The sequence below is a fragment of the Nipponia nippon genome, unplaced genomic scaffold (genome assembly GCF_047370975.1).
Source record: "Nipponia nippon isolate SJK-2023a ecotype South Korea unplaced genomic scaffold, ASM4737097v1 scaffold_42, whole genome shotgun sequence".
Taxonomy (NCBI): Eukaryota; Metazoa; Chordata; class Aves; order Pelecaniformes; family Threskiornithidae; genus Nipponia; species Nipponia nippon.
This window is the reverse complement of record NW_028262361.1, coordinates 701,088-708,342: the sequence shown is the minus strand read 5'-3', so window position 1 is coordinate 708,342 and position 7,255 is coordinate 701,088.

The window sequence follows — 7,255 nt, the reverse complement described above, 5'->3', positions numbered from 1 at the left end:
GGAGAGCTATTCCGTGGTGCTGGGCAGCGGCGTATCGATAGCTGGCGTTGCGTCCAGCGATGCTGTTTTGGCTTGGCCCTTCCATTTCCCGGCAGCGAGACCTTGCTGAAACGCTTGGCAGCGCAAGCGCGGGGAGGGTGGGGGCTTCTCCCGAGGCTCCGCTCGCGGCTTTGGTGTCGGTTGCCCCAGGATTTGGGTTCAGCTCCCCCCAGAAACCAGCGCACCGTCCTGGGTCCCGTTTCCCTCTTCGCAGAGGTCATAAACGATGAGCTGCTTTGGTCTCCTGCCCTTTCCCCGGGGGAACGCGCGCTTGTTGCTGCGCTCAGCGAGCATCTGCGATACAGTAACCTGATTTGGCGTGCTGTCATGGCCTGGATTCGGGTCCCTTCCTGGTACCGTTCCTGGGTGAGATCTGGAGCAGCACGGCTCCGTCTAGCCCCGTTCCTGCAGGGGACCCTGGCTCGGTACTCCAAACGCGTGTCAACCCTTGGACTCCGTCACTGGAGCGGTGACACTAACAGTAACCGCTTCTGACTGTATCGTGTTTGAAGCCTTCACTTCTCCAGAAGGATCGTTTAAGGGATTTCTCCTGGTTTCTCTCCAGGGCCTGAGGAAGAGGCTGTCGCATCCCAGGAGAGCAGGAGCCAGGTTGGAGGCAGGTCTGGGGCTGTCGCAGGAGAAGGATGCTTTTCTCCAGCTCTCTCAGCCCGGAGTTGTGCGGTATCGAGGAGGCCGAAGGCAAGAAACAGGCAGGCAGGGAAGGGGTAGCCCCCCTGCCCGTGCTCCCACCCCGAGACCAGGCTCAATCCTTATTTTCTGCCTGCCAAATCCGCGGTGCATTACGCACGCCCGCGGAGAGGGCAGCCTGTGCTGGCTGGCTATCGCCACGCTGCAGGAGATTGCATCCATCTCTGTCAAGCGCCGTTATTAAAGCAGGGCTGCGAGACTCCGGGCTCCTGTCCTCAGGCTGGTGATACAGCAGCTCCCCGCTTCCAGCCCTGGAAAGGGCTGGGGAGGGAACTGGAGCCGTGTCCGAATCCCATTAAAAATGCACCTCTCTCACCTATGGAGAGGTATAGGCTGATGTGCGTGGATATAGGGGAGACAGGGAAGCTCGTATACGCAGCCTGCTCTTTAGGGGCTGCGGCGAAGCTGCCCCACGTGGAAAGATGAGCAGTTCTCCTTGTGCTCAGAAGGACACAGAGGATGCTCACGGTTGGCATTTCTGCCCCAGAAGAAATCATAAGATTTTTGGAGGGGGGGGGGGAGAAGAAAAGGTTCCTGGGTGCGCTGTGGAGCGGTGAGCGATATTCTGGTTAATGGACCAAAGTCTGGACGTGGTTAAACCGAACGGTCGGGTTGGGATGAGGTTCTGGTGGTGGTGGTGTGAAGGGAGAGGAGGTTGAAGTGGTGTTTGTCGGGTGTGTTACCGAGCGGTTCAATCCCGACACGTTAGTTTTTTACAAAGGCTTTGCAGAAATTGCGTTTTCTGGAAAATACAACAGAGATTATCCACAGTCTGCTCAAGGAAGTGTCTTTATGAGATCCCGAGCGGGGCGGATGGAGAAGCAGCCCTCGCGTGGCTGAGGGTCCGTCCCTGCTCCTGGAAAGAGTGGGCTCTCCGTGGCCCAAAGCAGCAGCACCCAAGTCGGGACCCCTGGGTCCCATCCAGACCTCGGGAGCTTTGTGGCGGTCCGGATGAATCGCAGCCCATCCCTCGCCCGTGGATGTGCTCTGGGGATGGCTTTGCTGTCTCCGTGCCAAACGGCAGCCGGCCAGCACCACCCTGGGAGCATCCGCGAGTTTTCCTTCCCCGGCCAGGCTACGCTGGCGTTCGCTTGCAGGCGCAGCCTCTCCGCCTTCCGCGGGACGTGCGACAGTTCTCCAGGCGTTAGGAACTGGGATCCAGAAGGACGCACGGACGCACCGGAGTGGGCTTATTTAACGCTGCCATTTCTACCTGTCAAAAAGCAAGGGAGCGCTCGGTGGCTCCGCTGGGGAATGCAATTATTTTTTTGGGCTCCATCTAATCCCCGTTACTGAATTTCTTGATCCTTCGGATCCTTCTCCCCAGGGAAGCCACAAATCCCATTTGCGCAGCCCTATCTTTGCGGCCGCGGAAGCCCGCTCCGCCCCTCCGTCACGCCACCCCGATGTCACTTTGCATTCAATTAACATTCCTGCTAAGTTTCCTAACTAATCCCTCATTTTAAGATTGCTGCTTACTCTCTCCTGGCACCAAACGCTTTTATCGCTTACCCTGACAGAGGCGATGGCACAGAAGGACTTTTGGGGGAGGCAGAGGTTGGCTCGGAGAGCCCGGCCGAGGCTGGAGCCTGCATCTCCGGGACCTGCTCGTACTTGGGCCGAGACGATCGCTGGTGGGACAGACGCCTGCGTAAAAAGGCATATCTCTGCTTTTACGTGAGCCGTGGCTGTCGCCGACGAAGGAGCGCGTTGCTCAGATTGCAAATATTCCAGGAAGGAGCGATATCCCTTAAGACGTTTGCAGTTATCAGCTTGGAGGGTGCCTGGACCTCTAGATGTAGCTCTTGAGCTGTTGTACGAAGATGAAACTAGACGCATCTCCCCAGCCCCCCCCCGCGCTCCCTGCAGGGCCATTTTGTGCGAGCTGCCTCTCAGCGTGGCATCTGCCCAGGGACTGTCTTTTGCGTCCAATAGTTCTGCAAACATAACCTTAATTGGATCATCAACTGGATCTAATTTGCCCAGTTTTCCCCCCTCCCCGCCCCGCGTTTCATTACGGGTCTGGGCAAGCGAGCGGCGTGCACGCCACTGCCAGCTGCGGGAGAGCTGCTGGCAGCTTCCAAGGACGAGGCTGGAGCATTTAGCTCTGCTGTAATGAACTTTCCTGCTAATTATTTTTAGGCACTCCCAGCTTAAATAAAGAGCAATCCTTCCCTGCCGCGGCCTGGCTGGAAGGGGCTGGGCTGCTGCGTCTCTGCGGTGCAGGACTGAGCTTGCCTCGGTGCAGCCTGGAGGGTTTGGGGAGGGGAGCGATGGTTTGCGCGAGGTTTTTCCTTGCACAAGAGAGAAAATGAGGATGGATTCCCCCCCCCCCCTCCGCCCCGTATTTTAGCACAAAGTGCTTTTACTGGGCTCGGAGGGTGCTGGTGTGTTTGCAAGCTCCTGCTGCGGGGTCAGGAGCCGTGCCTGCAAGGCAGAGGTGCTGCTGGAAAGCCCCACGCATGGCGAGAGGTCCCGGGGTGCTGGAGCCCGATGTTTGTGAGCTGCTGGCTTTGCCTTGAACCCACCCGGGCTCTCTGCGGGTGCTGCACCCGCCAGGGCGCGAGCCCAGCAGCGCCTTACAGCTCCCCTCCGCTGCAGCACCCAGCAGCGTGGCAACCCCGGGGGGCTTTCCATCCACGGGGCGAGCTCAGGAGGAGTTGGACCAGTTTACTTTCCTGAGATGGCTCCGCAATGCAGATTGACCTCGTGGTCGGGGTCCCAGGACGCGGAGGGCCCCTTCCCAGCTGGGCTCGTGACTTTGCTTCTCTTTCCCCCCCCCCAGTTCTCCGCTGCTTTCGGCGGGATACCTGAGAGAGCTGCCCTGCGTCTCGGGGACCTTTGTCTCGATGCTGCGGCTTTACCCCCATAACAAAGCATCCGCGGTGAGGCCGGGCGGCGGCGGGTGCTTTCCCTTCATCTGCGACGGTGAATTATTAGCGAGCGAGCAAGTTGTAGGAGCTCCCGTGTGCTTGGAGACCAAAGCAGGGAAGAGCAATTTTGGCTTGGCGATACAGCGGAGGCCGAATTCCTCCGGGCATCTGCCGCCTGTGAGCAGTGGGGATGGCACCTGAGCAGAGAGCCTGGGGTGCTCCGGGCCTCACGTTCACCAGCACCGGCTAGGATTTAGGTCATTATTTCCATGAAAGGTCTCAAAGAACATTTAAATGTGCCAAAGACTCCGATGGCCTTTGCTTCAGCTGAGCAAGGTCTCCTTATTGCCCCGTCGCTGCTCCTGCCTTTCCCTCTTCATCCGGAAACTCGGGCATGTCCGGCTCGTGGGTTGGCCGTCCTCATCCTGACAGCGGCCCCCATGGGTGATTATAAAGTGCCTTTTGTTCTTGCTAGGTCACAAAACTTGCCAACTTCGCTTTTAAGTGGTTTTTTATTATTATTATTATTTTCAAACAGCTGCTTTTCTGTCCCGAATACATCACAGCCGCCTTCCTGTATGTAGTTCTGCTTCCAAAGGGACGTGAGCAGGGAAATACCGGTGGGTGATCGTTACCCTAATTCTTCTGATCCAGCCTCCTACCTCCACCCCCAGTTGCTTTAATGGTGAAAAAAGGAAAGGCGGCGAGCGCGCGCCTTCCACGGGCTCTGTGCTGCTCCCAGCCAGGCTTGAATCTCACCTGATGGGGACGGCTTCCATCTCCAGCCCTTCTCCTGCCATCAAGCCCCAACTCCACGCCGGTGGAGGCTGGTACCGAAGGGGAGAGATGCTGGGACAGGTCCGTCCGGCTGCGGTGATGGTAAATCCCGTGGCAGTGCCCAGGTAAAGCCTGCTGTTGCTGCCCATCCAAGGGAGTTTCCTTTCCCGGGGTTGGAAACCGGGCTCCCAGGCATGGCAGGAGCCAGTGTTTGAGCTGGGATGGAGAGGGGAGGCACTGGGATGGAGGGGGAAGGCACTGGGATGGAGGGGAGGCCAGGAAAGCTGCTCACGTTGGTTCGGTGTAGAAGGGCAAGTGCTGCCTGGCTCCCGCGTTCGATTCCTGCGGAGCAGACCCAGCGCGCCAGGCTGCTCGTGCCAGAGTGAAGGAAGGGCTTGGATACCTGAATTAAACCTCCTTCTCTCAAAAGGTGGACGCTGTCCTGAAGGTTTGGCTTCCATCCGGCTCGGGCCCAGGCACCAGCTGGGCTCTGCTGGTCCCCGTCCCTGTGGCCTGTCCCTGATGGGAGCTGCTCCGAGTTCCCTCCTGGAAGCGAGCCAGCCGTGGCAGGCGAAGCATCAGCAGGGAAACAGCCCTCGGATGCGGGACCAGCTTGGAGGTGTCCAGGAAAGGAGCTGCCTGCTGCTCTTCCCCCCTGCAGCACGGAACGATACGGTCCTCTTCATTACGGATAAGTTATACATTTTACCAGCTTCCAGCAGCTTTTTCCTGGTGGGTTGTTTGCTTATTTTGCCTTACTCTTAAAGCACCGACTGTAATGATTAATCACCGCTCGCTCTGCCCATTACACTTCCTCATCAGCCCCAGCGAGCTGACAAGAGTGATGGGAGCTGCAGAACGTCCAGAGTCGGAGCTCAGCCCGTTTCGCTTTTCACTGAGCCAATTAGTGCCTGCCTTTATGGTTTTCGGTTGGTCCATTAAACCTGCTACCTTCAAACAGATATTTCAAAATCTACAGCATTGGAAAAACATACTGGGAAGGCTCTTTCTCTTTTTTGGGGGGAGGTTGGAGGCTTCTCCTGCCTGTCTGCCTGGTGTGAAATCCTTCTGTGAGGGGTCCCCGCCTGTCTGTGTCCAGTAGCGAAAAGCCAGGGTGAGATGCAAGGGCTGGAAGCTTTAAGCAAGAGAAACGCAACATGGAAATGGTTTGCATGGGGGGAGGCTCACTGGATATGCCCCAGTCTGGTGTTAGACAAACTCAGACCAGAAGTAAGGGGTGAATATTTTATTTTTTTTTTAAATCCTAAGAGTAACGAACCATAGAAACAGCAGGCCAAAAGGCACGGAGGGTCTTCCATGCCTCAGCAGCCGTGTTTCCTTCTCAGATATCCGTCCTAGCTGAGCCGGTGGCTGTTGATGAGACTGGCTGGGTCACTGCGCTGGCGCTGGGCCGGAGCAGGGAGATGTGGTGGCATCCGCTGGCTTTGAAGCCCCTGAACCCAGCCGGAGGTTTGCACCTCAGGGAAATAAATGAGGAGCCGCTCTGCAAGGAGCCGTTTAAACCCTCTGCTTCTCGTCCCCTAGAGACGAGCAGCGGGAACTTTCCCTCGGCTGCTTTTGCTCCAGCAAACCCAGTGTGCTGGGCTGGGTTTTTCCTTCCTTGGATTAATAGCGCCAGGATGATGAATGGGGCTGTTGGAGCAGGGCTTTCTGCCTAGATGTGCTTCGTGGCTCTCGGATGCAGGCATCATCCGAGGTTGTTTGCATCCACTCTGGTTGGAAATCCCTTTCTCCCCCATTTTCCTCCCCAAAATGAACTGCAAGCGATGCTTTCGACAGCTCGGAGTTGCATCAGTGGTGGTGGGCTGGGCAGGACAAGGGAGACACGGGGCGTATCTGAGATGCTCGGCCGCTCAGGATCTCTGGATCGTGTTTGCGGTCCCCGGTCCCAGCCCCACGCCTCTGTGGATGTTCAGCCCTGCCCTCCCGCTGCTCTCTCAGCTCCTTCCCTTCTGTCCCGATAGCGGAGCCGTCTTGCCATAATTTTCTTACGTGCTTTAGTCACTGAGACCTCGTTTGCCTCCACTGAGCCAGCAGAGCTTGAAAATCCTGTTACTCCTTTCCGCGTGCCTGTGTCCCCATCCCCCCTCCGTGCCCCGCTGGGGGTTTCTGCCCCGTGGGTGCCCTCCTGGGGCTCCCGGTCTGGTCTGGTACCATCAGCGGTTTTGCGGTGTCCTGGCCCAGCTTCCCAGCGATGCGGAGATGTCATTAATACGCAAATCCCGCAAAATTACTGCGGAGAGTTTCAGCCCCCTTAACGAGCAAGGAGTGAATAAACCTGGGGGGTGAGGGTGGGCGAGGAGGGGAATGGCTTTCCCCAAGCTGGCCAGGAGCAAAGGTGCCAGGCTCCCTCTTGAGCAGCCCTCCGAGCCCCATTGCCACCCAGCAGAACCTGGCAGGGAGCTGCCTGCACCTGCCTGCACCGTCCCACGCCGGTTGGAGCCCTCGCTGATGCTCGGCCGCATCCCAAGGCTCCGAGGTTTCCATGGCAACTCCCCGAGCATCCACGCTGCTGCTGCTGCTGCGGAGGACCCTGCGCAGCGTCGCCTCCCCTGCCTGCCCTGCCTGCGCTCAGGGAGGGCTCAGCAGCTTCTCAACATCCCCAACCGTTTGGCCATTATTTTTACATATTTTTTATTTATTCTATTTATATATTTTTAATATATTTAGATATATTTTGGTATATATTATTTATATACTCTGTGCAACTCAGGAGAGCCCTCTAGGAAAGCGGACGGGGGGATTTCGGTTGCGGTGCTTGGGCACGGATGCGATGCTCAAGGGTATCCAAAGGTCCACAGCCGGAGGCTCCAGGGACCAGGGCTTCGCCGTGGCGG